The sequence below is a fragment of the Manis javanica genome, chromosome 14 (assembly GCF_040802235.1).
Source record: "Manis javanica isolate MJ-LG chromosome 14, MJ_LKY, whole genome shotgun sequence".
NCBI lineage: Eukaryota > Metazoa > Chordata > Mammalia > Pholidota > Manidae > Manis > Manis javanica.
Genome location: NC_133169.1, coordinates 90,053,960 through 90,068,258, shown reverse-complemented (window position 1 = coordinate 90,068,258; position 14,299 = coordinate 90,053,960).

Sequence of the window (14,299 nt, the reverse complement as noted above, 5' to 3'; positions counted from 1 at the left end):
GCTTCACTTATCAAAGCATACTTGCCCTTGGAAATAAACATCGCAATTTCTATGATCCAATGATGATTTTTTAATGTACGTTTTATATGCCAGGTGCTATGTGATACAAAAGTTATTTTCTTTTTGTGCTTTTCCTGGAATTGTTCAAAGTGTAATGAGAGTGACAGCCAGGTAAATAGCTAATTGTAATACTGTACAATGAAAGTGTGGTAAAGATACAGGAAGGAGTGTGAAGGTCTGATTAAAGCAAAGCCTCGGAACTTAGGAAAACTGCATTCCAGTACCAGTTCTGTGACTGGCAGTGAGATCTTGGGAAACTTGTTTAGACTTTCTCTGCTTCATTTCACTCATATATAAAGTAGGACTGATGAAGCATATTATAGGCTGCAATGCATGCAGAATGCTTAACACAGAGCCTGGAGCAAAGTCCGTGCTTGGGAAATTTGACTCCAACAATTAACTAAACTTGCAAAATGCTGGGAGGTAGAGCACCTTAAGCTTGAGGGCAGGAACTGAGTCTTGTCTCTCAAGCTCTCCCAAAGCTTGGCACATAGTCAGTTCTTGATGTATCGGTCAGGTCGATGAATTATTGAATGAATGCACGAATCACTAGCTCTGCAGGGCATTACAGAAGGTGGTCTAGGGCAGCATTCGAGTCTGATTTTACAGGATTAGGATGAGGAGGAATTCACCAAGTGGAGAAAGGAGAAAAAGCAATTTTGGAAAGAGGTGACCATCATGAGAAAGGAAGGTGGGAATTATCTGGTGTGGCTAAGAGCTTGGGGTGCAGAGGGCAGTGTTACCCATTTAGGAAATGTTATTACCCATAGAGGTCCCAGAAGAACTTTTTTAGAAATTTTGCTTTAGATCTGAGAAACATTTAAGTCAGTGGCCCCAAACCCTTAGTCTCCTTTTCTTAAAACTTCCCTGAAATTACGCTGCCCCAACCCTTCAAAAGAATAGAAAACTAAAGGAACAGGTAATAGAATCAGCAATTAAGGACTGTGTTTTGTTTTTTATTTCAAATATTTTTAAGAAATGGAGAGAATTCTGTATCTGTGTGACCAGTTAATTCTGCTTCCGTGGTTTTGCTTTCTCAAACACACACAGGGAGCTACCAAAGTTCAAATTTCCAGGCTCTCCACTACACTTACTGAGACAGAATTTCTTGATGGGGACTAAAAATCTGCATTTTAAATATGCATCTCAGCCGATTCATTTGCACACTGAAGTTTGAGCAGCATAGGTTTACATCCAAGGATACCAAACTGGTACCCAAGAGATGAAGGCATATAAGGTCTCTTGGCCTTTCCCCCTGTGTTTCCTTTAACTGGAATTATTTTCCCCAATTCCCCTCTCCCTATACACACTACTTTTTGCCTCACTATTTACTCTTCCAGAGTTAGCTTATTCATTATTTTTTATTTAAAATATATTCCACAAATAGGGCCTACTGTGAGCCAGAGAAGAGATGTCCTTAATCTCCCATCTCTAGGTTAGGTACCATTCTTGTGTTTTCCCACGACTCCTGTACTTTCCGCTCTGATCACACTTAGGATACTATGTTGCCATTAGGTGTTACTTATCTCCCTTACTATTAAATATGTTTTCCGAGGGCAAGGACTGTGCCTTGTTTTCGTTGCCTCCCCCGTGCCTGTCTTGAGCATTGCCTCAGAGATCATTGCTGCTCTACTAGCAGTCGTTCAGTGGAGAATGAATGCATATGTACATGTGCATCATCAGCGATTGCTGTGTAACAAACAGCTATACAAATCCTAATGGCATATGACAGCAAGCATTTATTTCACTTATGCATCTTCCAGTCATTTGGAGGTTGACTGAGCTTAACTGGGTGGGTTCCAGGTTGTAGGGTGGGCCTGCTGCCTGTCTCTCCTCCTTGGACACCCAGGTTGGCTGGAGCATGTTCTCTCTAGAAGACAGGAGCATGAGAGGGCTAGCAGAAACATACGTCTTAAGAATAGAATATTCTTGATTAGAATAGGGTCACCTCTGCCCACACTCCATTGGCCAAAACAAGTCAATGACAAAGGGTTTGCCTAAAGGAGGATGGGGGAGTGGGGTTGATAACTTATTCACATAAAATTAACAAATGGAATATTGAATGAAGAGCTCCAAGCATACCTTTCACCTAATTCACTTGTTTCCATGTCCCAGGATATCCAGGACCCTGGAGAAATGTCATAATGATAAGGAGCCACCCTAGGAAGCTATAGCCCAACTTCCCTTTGAGGATTCACTAGAACCCATTAAATTCACATACTGAAGAATCAAAAGCTGGGTTTTTAAAATTCTGTAATCATGGCACCCAAGTGTTTCTGCTGCCTAGAGTGAATCTACAATTCCTGCTCTGTTTTCCCATCTGCCTTGTTGTGCTGAACTATTCTGGTACCCACTGGACAAGAGAGAGAGGGTTGGGGGCAGGCCTGGAGGGACGGAGCCTGAATGAAGGGACAGTAGAGGGAGCTGGCAGGGGAGGCTGGGAGGGCTTGTGGAGGTTGCATTTCTAGGACTTGTAGGTTTTCATGAATCATTACTGTTTGTTTAAAGCAGTCACATCAACATTTCCTTTTGATTTCTTGAGATTTGTTTTCTCCTATGTCTACAAAGGATCAAACTGCATCTATTCACAGTGCGAATTCACATTCCCTTCCATGAAGCTTCCCCTCTTTTCCCCACATTTCAAAGATAGGAAAAGTTCTTCTTCTTGAGACACTGAATTTCTTCCACCTTCAGTTTGTTTTAGAATTCCCATAGATGAAAGTAGACAGATACCCCAAACGTGACAATTTCCTCTTTGAAAATATAAAGTACAAAGTTTACAACTGTGAAGTTCAAGATAAGAAAGATGGTTACTAATTCCTTCACCTCAAGAGGCAGACAATTAAATTCCTCAGGTTTGAAATCTTGTAGAAACCTCTCAGATGCATATTTATTATTACTTAGAGAAAGACCATCTAATAAATCCTCAATTTTTCCTCCTTGAATAGCAAGGTGAAAGTTCTTCGCTTAACATTGGAAATCCCGAAGTTCCATACAATTCCTATTCATGGATATGTCTCAGTGCTTAAATGCATTAAGGCCCATCACAGGATGAAATCTTTGGGAACTTTTAAAAATCAAATTTATTTAAAATAATAAATGAAAAGGAAACTATTTTTAATTTTAAAAATTGGGATGCAAAACAATATGTGGTGATCCCAGTTTTGTTAATGATTAATAATCATAAGGGCACACATGTATACACACACACACACACAGGAAAACTACAGAAAGGAAATAAATTTAAATATTGACATTTCTTTGTCAATGGAGTGACTGTATAAATTCATTATTTATGCCTTTTTATTATGTTTGCTTTCTATGTTCTTCCCAATTCTTTACAATATGTCATTATTACTTTTCTATTCAGGAAAAATAATTTTAACAATTTACATCTATTACCAGCTTTTTAAATCTTATTTTGATTAAATTAGCTTTATCAAATTATTTTTTTTAATATATGAGTATCTCTTTGAAGAGCCTTTTTAAAGGCAATAGATATCATTCTAGATCATTACCAAGTAACAAGACAAAATAAATCATAAGAGGACACAAGAGCAACATTATATAGATTATAGTGATGTGTAAGATCTCAGTATACTTTATACAAATGTGAATATAAAAATGATAACATAACAATACTTCATTCTTTTAAAAGGATTCAATATAGGTTTCCTTTTATTTAAAATTTAGCAGATGCTTTTCCTTGAGTGCTAAATAGCATGTCAGTCATTTTGCTAATTATCACATTTAATCCTCAAAAAAAATCCTGTGAGATACATGCTCTATTAGCCCCATTTTACAGGTGGGGAACATTTGGGCTTAAAAAGGTATGACAGCTAGGTATTGACAGAGTCAGGACTCAGGTTCATCTTAGAACCCAAAGCCAATACAGTACGTAGTGCCTTCTCCAGACATTTTGATGAGGAAGTCATACCTGAAGTCAAAACAGAGCCCTGTCTTCAACAAGCTGAGGAGTGACATAGTCTAACCGGGAAAGGGGTCTTGGAAAGAGTAAGTGTGTTCTCTTTGTTAGTTGTTCTGATTGTTTTCTCCGTTCACTTCAAAAACAGGTATAATCAGCACGCAGGTGGCGGCAGTCCTGACGGTGAGGTCGGCGGCCCCTGGGCCTCCTGTCGCCTTCACCTGTCGGGCTCCTGGGTTCCTGGGTTCCCCTCCAAGTCAGCTTTCAGTGTATCTGGGATGATTCCAGATCATCACTTAGTGACTGCCCTTAAAATTCTAGTTCTGACTCTATTTTCAAACTGGAAGAGACCAGGCAGGGAAGCCCTAGAGTCTGTGGCATCTGGGAGGAAAGCACCAGGCAGAGCCACCTCTGCAGGGCCTGTGGGGAGTCCCTGTCGTCAGCTGAGGGGGGTGCCTCTGACTTAGACACCTCGGTCCAAAGAGGAGTGATTGCTGGAATCCCTGTCATTTCACACTGAGAGAGAGCAGGTTTTGACCATGCTTCAGGAAATGGGGATTTAAATGTGTTTGCAGAGACACCTGAAGTAGAGACAGTGTTTTGGCATAACATTCTAAGGTCAAAAAATAAATAAATAAAAGACTCGAGGGATTGAAAAAAAAAAGCTCTAAGGATAAAAAAGGAGAAGCTAGATTCTTGGGCACCGAAGCAGCCAGCCTAGGCATTGACACCCATCCAGTTTATCTGGATGCACCTTGCTCTGAACTCCTACCATGCCTGGTGGATAATTGTAAGTCCGCCAAGTCCCTATGGCTGGACTTTCAGTGCTGTGGATTTTCATGGGAAAAGCAGAAAATCAGGCCAATATTCCAGATGTTCCCAGTGATCCAGCTGTCTGGCGTGCTGGCAAGGCCTATCCAGATGGTTGCTGCATATTTAATCTTTTGCCTGGATGTTGGTTGCCATGTGTACACCCAGGCTTAGAACCTAACAGGGTGTCAGTCAATACCATGTTGTCTGTTAATTAGAGATTTACTTGAGTACATTTTGTCCACTGGGTACCTGCTGTTTCAGTAATCTTCCAGCCAGACACATTTACCTGAATATTCATGGTCACTCACACACTGAGTAATCATTTGTTTCCTCCTACTACCCTTCAGCATCTGATCTTGCTGTCTAGTCACTAGGCTTTTATTATTTCTCTTTTCAAATTCTAAAGATCTCTAGAGAGATGCTATAAAAATGGCTTGGTTGCATGGATTTGTATGGTTTACATCTGAGCAATTTCTGTTTACTGCTAAATGAAGTCTCCTGCGACACCTTTGCTTGTGTGCAGCGCGGTAGCGTCCTGTTATCTACTCTTGGCCATCTCTCCTCTACTGGGGCAGCTGGATCTTTTAAAAATCCCCTTGGGAAAAAATCTACAATCCCTGACATGGCTTAGAGGCTGTCCAAAATCATACCCTTTATCTCCTTTTTTTGTTTTTGTCATACTTTCTTGCTTTTATTTTTTCTTTAGTCTCAAAGTAGCAATTCTTCTCTGGCATCTAAGCCTTCATACATTCCTGCATCTCACTTTCCCTCCCTCTGTGGCTCATTACATTTCAGTTAGCTCTGAGATTAAACCTCCTTTGCTCAGAGAAGATGTCCTGAAAATCGTAGCAAGGTGAACGTGCCTTATCCACTACATTCCTATGGCATCCTGGCTTCCCTATTACATAACTCACCTCATTCATAATTATTTGTTGGTAGTCTCCCCCGAGATCATATTATCCCAAAGGTCAGCAACTATGGGTACTTTTAAATGCATAGCCCATTATCTGGTACATAGTAGGAACTCTTCCCAAAGAATTTATCTAGTTAAAATACTCACTAGATGATGACCAAGATAATCATGTATAATTTTTGCAAATTTAAACTGTAGGCACACAGATGAATTAATGCCCAGATGAATGATTATTTTTTATTATTTCCTTCCCTCTTGTTTTTACCATGACGGTGGTCTATATCTTCTAGGATGCATAGTTACAAAACAGAGAAGAGAGGAAAGCTTCTCTCTTCTCTCATGGTACATGGGTCTTGGACCTGTCTGCCACTTCCTTCTTGGATTGAAGATGACTGGGTGTTGACTGAAGATAAGGAAGATGGACTGAGGTCAGGCTTTGAATCGCCTCCGGAAGTCAAGCACCTGCCTGAGAAGAGAACAGTATTCCTCTGTGGCCCACCGGGCATGTGGGATGGTAGACAGAGACGCTGGAAGAACCTCACCACACCTGTTCTGCTGATCTGGCCCTTGCTTAAGTGCTTAGCACCTTTAAAGTGTTCTTTCGGCTTGAATCTCACTTTCAGTTCTCTTTTTCTGGGCAGGCTAACACTTAACCATTTGACATGAATTGGTTTTTCAGGTTGATTTCTAATGTGACGTTAAAATCAGACCATATTTGAGATGTTGTACATAGGGGAAAGGTAGTATGAAGAAAAATATACTGTCCGGGGCATACATGGGGTGTCTTTGCGGGAGTGGGAAGAAGGAAGATGGGATGGGCCAGGGCAGTCCCTGGCAGCTGTGAGAGGCTAGAACAAGCACTGGTCTTGATGTCACGCATACCTGGCTCAGTCTTGGCTTTGCTGCTGACCAGCTGGGTGACCTTGGGCATGTCACATCCCCAAGCCTCAACTCCCTCCTCCATTAAATGAGAAGACTATTCCCTACTTGAAAGTCTGGTGGTGATGTACAAAACAGAATATGTGAATACTCTCTGTCAGTGGTGGCAAAGGAAGCCATTGTGGTGCGTCATAAGGGCAAAGCATCGAGTCGATGGGCTCTGGAGCCAGACTTCCTGTATCTAGACTGGCTGTAGCACTTCCCGGCAGCCTGACCTTGGCTAAGGCCCTCCACTTCTTTGTAAAATGAGGAGGCCAAGTATACGTACTTCACAAGACTACGGGGGTTAAAGAAGTTGATATACATAACGCTGTTAGGACAGTCCTGAGACACTGCGAGTGTTCAGCTCAGTAAAATTCAGGTGTGATGATGAGGAAGGTGGTGATGAAGGTGATGATGGTGATGATGGTGATGATGAAGGTGATGATGGTGATGATGGAGGTGATGAAGGTGATGATGAAGGTGATGATGGTGATGATGAGATGGTGATGAAGGTGATGATGAAGGTGATGAAGGTGATGATGGTGGTGATGATGGTGATGAAGGTGATGATGGTGATGGTGGTGATGGTGGTGATGAAGGTGATGATGGTGATGATGGTGGTGATGGTGGTGATGATGAAGGTGATGATGGTGATGATGATGGTGATGAAGGTGATGATGAAGGTGATGATGAAGGTGATGATGGTGATGATGGTGATGATGGTGATGATGGTGATGAAGGTGATGATGGTGGTGGTGGTGGTGATGATGGTGATGGTGGTGATGATCGTGATCATGGAGGTGATGAAGCTCATGATGATGGTGATGAAGGGGATGAAGGTGATGAAGGTGATCATGATGATGATGGAGGTGATGAAGGTGATGATGATGTTGATGAAGGTGATGATGATGAAGGTGATGATGAAGGTGATGATGGTGATGATGGTGGTGATGATGGTGGTGATGATGGTGATGATGAAGGTGATGATGGTGATGATGGTGGTGATGGTGGTGATGATGGTGATGGTGGTGATGATGGTGATGATGGAGGTGATGAAGGTGATGATGATGGTGATGAAGGTGATGAAGGTGATGATGGTGATGATGGAGGTGATGAAGGTGATGATGATGGTGATGAAGGTGATGATGGTGAAGGTGATGATGAAGGTGATGATGGTGATGATGGTGGTGATGATGGTGATGATGAAGGTGATGATGGTGATGATGGTGATGAAGGTGATGATGGTGGTGGTGGTGGTGATGATGGTGATGATGGTGGTGATGATGGTGATGATGGTGATGATGGTGATGATGGTGATGAAGGTGATGATGGTGGTGGTGGTGGTGATGATGGTGGTGATGATGGTGGTGATGGTGGTGATGATGGTGATGATGGTGGTGATGGTGGTGATGGTGGTGGTGATGGTGGTGATGGTGGTGATGATGGTGGTGATGGTGGTGATGGTGGTGATGATGGTGATGATGGTGGTGATGGTGGTGATGGTGGTGATGATGGTGGTGATGGTGGTGATGGTGGTGATGGTGGTGATGATGATGGTGATGAAGGTGATGATGGTGAAGGTGATGATGAAGGTGATGATGGTGATGATGGTGGTGATGATGGTGGTGATGATGGTGATGATGAAGGTGATGATGGTGATGATGGTGGTGATGGTGGTGATGATGGTGATGGTGGTGATGATGGTGATGATGGAGGTGATGAAGGTGATGATGATGGTGATGAAGGTGATGAAGGTGATGATGGTGATGATGGAGGTGAAGGTGATGATGAAGGTGATGATGGTGAAGGTGATGATGAAGGTGATGATGGTGATGATGGTGGTGATGATGGTGATGATGAAGGTGATGATGGTGATGATGGTGATGATGGTGATGATGGTGGTGATGGTGGTGATGATGGTGATGATGGTGATGATGGTGGTGATGATGGTGATGATGGTGATGATGGTGGTGATGGTGGTGATGGTGGTGATGGTGGTGATGATGGTGGTGATGGTGGTGATGATGGTGGTGATGGTGGTGATGATGGTGGTGATGGTGGTGATGGTGGTGATGATGGTGGTGATGGTGGTGATGGTGGTGGTGATGGTGGTGGTGATGGTGGTGATGGTGGTGATGGTGGTGATGGTGGTGATGATGGTGGTGATGGTGGTGGTGATGGTGGTGATGGTGGTGATGGTGGTGATGATGGTGATGATGGTGATGATGGTGGTGATGGTGGTGATGATGGTGATGGTGGTGATGGTGGTGATGATGGTGATGATGGTGATGATGGTGGTGATGATGGTGGTGATGGTGGTGATGGTGGTGATGATGGTGGTGATGGTGGTGATGATGGTGGTGATGGTGGTGGTGATGGTGATGATGGTGGTGATGGTGGTGATGGTGGTGATGATGGTGGTGATGGTGGTGGTGATGGTGGTGATGGTGGTGATGGTGGTGATGGTGGTGATGATGGTGGTGATGGTGGTGGTGATGGTGATGATGGTGGTGATGATGGTGGTGATGGTGATGATGGTGGTGATGATGGTGATGATGGTGGTGATGGTGATGATGGTGGTGATGATGGTGGTGATGGTGATGGTGGTGATGATGGTGGTGATGGTGATGGTGGTGATGATGGTGGTGATGATGGTGGTGGTGGTGATGATGGTGGTGATGGTGATGATGGTGGTGATGATGGTGGTGGTGGTGGTGGTGATGGTGGTGATGGTGGTGGTGATGGTGGTGATGGTGGTGATGATGAAGGTGATGATGGTGATGATGGTGGTGGTGGTGGTGGTGTGGTGTTGGTGGTGGTGATGATGGTGGTGATGGTGGTGATGATGGTGGTGATGGTGATGGTGGTGATGATGGTGGTGATGATGGTGGTGATGATGGTGGTGATGATGGTGATGATGGTGGTGATGATGGTGGTGATGGTGGTGATGATGGTGATGATGGTGGTGATGGTGATGATGGTGGTGATGATGGTGGTGATGCTGGTGATGATGGTGGTGATGGTGGTGATGGTGGTGATGGTGGTGATGATGGTGGTGATGGTGGTGATGATGGTGATGATGGTGGTGATGGTGGTGATGATGGTGGTGATGATGGTGATGATGGTGATGATGGTGGTGATGATGGTGATGATGGTGATGATGGTGGTGATGGTGGTGATGATGGTGATGATGGTGGTGATGGTGGTGATGATGGTGGTGATGGTGGTGATGGTGGTGATGATGGTGGTGATGGTGGTGATGGTGGTGGTAATGGGGATGCTGGTAATGATGGGGATGGTGGTGATGATGGTGGTGATGGTGGTGGTAATGAGGATGGTGGTGGCAGTGATGGTGATGGTGATGGTGGAGATGGTGGTGATGGTGATGGTGGAGATGGTGGTGATGATGGTGGTGATGGTGGTGATGGTGGTGATGATGGTGGTGATGATGGTGGTGATGGTGGTGATGATGGTGATGATGGTGGTGATGATGGTGGTGATGGTGGTGATGATGGTGGTGATGGTGGTGATGGTGGTGATGGTGGTGATGGTGGTGGTGATGGTGGTGAGGAGATGGTGATGGTCACCAGCAGCACCAGCATCAGGAGGCAGCAAGTGGTTATAAGCAAAGGCCTAGGAGATACCCAGCTGAGCGCGGATCCTGGTCCAGCCCCTGTTGGAGTGAACAAGGTGCTCGGTGTTGCTATGCCTCTGTTTCCTCATCTGTAAAACAGGGATCAAAGATACCTACCAAACAAATGCTTAGATTAAAATAATGCATCCATAGCACACACTGTGTGTGTGTATGTGTGTGTGTGTGTAGCTATTATTTAGGCTATTATTATTGAAAGTTCAGTGTCAGCGGAGACCCAGAGCTTACAGGGCTGAGGACAGGTGAACATGAAACCATGAAAAATCAGAAGGATGTTAAGATGACTTCCCTGATATCCCAGCTTTCTCTACCCTTCGGGCCTTAACTCAGCACATCTTGTCGCTGCCCTTGCTTTCCCTGCTCCTCCATCTCCTTTTTGTTTATATTTTGAGTGTTTATTGTGTACCAGGCATGAGGCTCAAAACTTAATGAGGACTATCTCATTTAATCCTCCCGATATCCCTGTATGATAACCATGATTTATCATAGTTAAGTAAAGGGCATGCAGCACAGAGAGGGTTAGATACCTTGCCCAAAGCCACACAGCTAAGGAGGAGTAGAGCCTGGAGTAGAATCCTGGCCCCTACAAATCCTTACCATAAGGCTACACTGCCTCTCATTCCACATTCTTAGGAGCTAGTGCCCCTCTTAGGGCCATAAAGTTGGCCTCTTCCAACTCCAGTTGCAATAGTGGTGTTTTCTGCTTATTCCCTAGTATGACTTGTAGCCCCTTTGAAGTATAAAAGCAAGACATGTACATTGTAGCCTTGTTAAGGACCACGGCAGGTGCTTGAGTGGACTCTGTAATGACTAAGGCACTCTGGGGTCACAGAACAATACTTATTTCAGTAGGAGGCAGAAGTGTTCAATTCTCAGAAGAGTTCCAAATCAGACAGTCGTTAATCTCAATGATATTGCAAAAGTGAAGTATATGGCATCTCGGTTTCTCATCTATAACATGTGGATGATAATAATAATAATAATACCTATCCTGGGGAGTTTCTGTGATCGTTGAATGGTATAATGTGAGTGGGTGCTCGTGCCTAGTATTACCAGCACTTAGAAGACACATATTGCAGAACACGGTAAATCAGGGTTAATGTATTCTGCTACCAAATAGTGTACACTATTACCCAGAATTTGGCTTTGGAAATCCAGAATTTCTGTCCTGGATTTGGGTGTTAGCATCTCCCCTGAGGTGGGGAGGCATTGCAGAACTTGCAGGATCCCAAATCTTTGCTTTCTATCCTCTGAGCCTCTCTCCAAGTTCAGTGAGAGGCTTCTTGCACCCTTCCAGGAATGTTTCTAGAAATTCCGAGAACGGACTCTCTGGTAGGGATTCAGGGTGGCTTCCTGTGGGATTCAGGCGTGCTTCAGAGCCTTCCAAGATAAGGAGTGGGGGAAGAGGTCCGGCTTGGGAGTCAGGAGTCTGGTCTCACTCTAGTATGGCCAACACCATCTCTGTGTCCTTGTGCCTCCACTTCCCCATCTGTGAAATGGACACTGAGAAAAGAAAACAAAACCATCCCAAAGTAATTGCAAGCAATGAACTCTGAAGAGATATTTACTGAGCACCTATTATGTGCCAGCACCATGCTAGGTCCCAGAGATACAAACATAAGTGAGGCATTCTCTGGGCAGTAGATGGCGAGCTGCCCTGCAGTCTGGAGGGGAGGTCCTCAAAGCACCTGTTTCCCTGCCGACCCTCTGGGGTCACCCCTACAGTCGTAGTGGTATGGCAAAATCATTAAGCACATGGCAAAGTAAATCAACTCTGTGGTCTTAAACATGCTTTAAACCTCTGTGTCTCAGCTAACTCACCTATAAATGCCACTTCTCTCTCAGAGATGCTGTAAAAATTTTGGGAAATAATGTGTTTCACAGGAACTTTATTTTTTTATATGATTCAGAAGTTTTTCCTTTTAGTTTCTCAGAGAGCAAGGCCTTCTTCTCAGTGGCATGGGACCTTGAGACCTTGGGAAATACTAGTAAATGAATATGGATTGTGGGAAGGGACGTATTATGCAAATGAAAAATACAAAGAGAGAGAAGGGTTGATTTTCAGCTTGTCTCATTCAAAATAGGATCGTTAAGAAAGGTTGATTTGCTTCCAGGATGTTGTCTGAACACTACCTAAGGGACTGTTTAAATTATTATTATTAAGCTCTAAATTGAATTGGAACCAAAGTTGTTATTTTTTTTCTTTTTACCAAAGTATTGGAACTTGGAAAGGAGATCAGATAAGTTATAGACAGATTGAATAAACTGTATTTACTCCGCACATCTGGTTAGAAATCTGAATTAAATTTGTGCCTAGCATACTTATTGGAACACAGTAAATAGTTATAATTATTATTGTTTGCTGTCTAAATATCTAATGATTACAATAGAATATGCAAAGCAAAAATAAATGATGCACCATCCAAAAACCATTTATATTTAATGTTTTCTGATAGCATAAGGTTGAGAGCTCATTGTGGGCAGGAAGTATGCTGAATTCATCTCTGTATCTCCATCACCCAGCAGAGAACAGAGTTGGCATTCAACAAATGGATGAATTAACAAATTAATTTATATGTGGGCATACCAAGGTCCAGTTCTGGAGAAGCAGAAGTACTGATTTTGTTCAGCTTACCAGGGATGGTATTTGATGGTTGTAACAGAAAAAATCACAACCCCTGGTGGGTGGTTCTAAGTACATGAACTAATTATGTAACCCCGGCCAAGTTATTTAACCACTCTGTATGCCAATGTCTTTTATCTGCAAAGTGGAACAGATTATCTGCCAACTCTGCAGGTTTATTGTGAGAACTGAATGAGAGCATTGTATGTGAAAGCCAAAGGAATACTAGAAATATGCAATGCTGTTTATTCCCAAAAACCTTAAGATGAATGGGCCACCTCTAGAACTCTGAGACTTGGCTGTTGTTTCATTCCCAGAAGGACCAAGGCATTTTAAAAGCTGATTGCATTATTCATCCCGGCCTGCAGTTTAGATAAGGTACAGTCTTAATGAGCCTTACCTCCCCCCCAGAGAATCCATGAAGTCATCTAGAGAGTATTATTTGAAATTGTTCTGCTTATTTTTAACCAAGACTTTATTCTTGTTAAAAGTTCCTAACTGTCTGGACTTGATCGGCTTCTTCTAAGACCAGAAAGAAATGAATTTTATGATTTCATGACAAAGCCAAATGTCTATTCTTGTAACTTCAGTCACAAACAGATGAGGCAATCTGAACAAACTTGAGTGTCGGTGTTGGCCTGGAACGAACCGAATCCAAACCTGCTCGGACATCCATATAGCTTCTGCCTTCTCCACGTCTGTGGCTCAGTTATATATCATGCCTGTGCCTAGGAACAAGATTGAGCAATAACAGTATTCTGAAAATTTCACTCTGAAGTAGTAAAGCCACTAGATCTCTAAAAGCTACCCTAAAGTCAGCAGCATGAGTGTCAATGACTTACTGATAGGCCCCCACCCTTATTGCCCAGCTGTATTACCATCTCCTTTAACAGACGTGATTGTCTGCAACATTCCCCCTCCCAACTGACATTCTCTGTCCCACCCACAAGCCTATGTGTCTTAAGGCAACAGCTCTTGACTGATCTGTTCACATACTAGTGATTCAAGGTACTATCAAATTTTGTTGCGTGGGTTACTAATACTGTTTTGGCTTCTAAGAATCCATTTTTTTCTACTTTTGCATATCTTTAGGAGAACTTTCTGTGTCTTCCCTCCTAGTTCCCATGGTTTGGGCAGGCCTGACCTCAATCCTAGATGCTTAAGGAGGCATGTGATCTAGGCCTAGCTAACCGGCATTTCTTTCCCTTTGGCTTGGGATTTTGTTCAGGGATGGGTGCATGATCCAATTTGGGCCAGTAAAACCTAGGCCCTTGTTCAAATTGTTGGGAAAAGAAGAGAGAAGCATTCCCTTTTTTCCCTACATTGGAATGTGGGAGGGTTTAGGCCTGGAGCTGATATGTTACTGTGTGGGGTCTGAGATTAAAGCCAGCA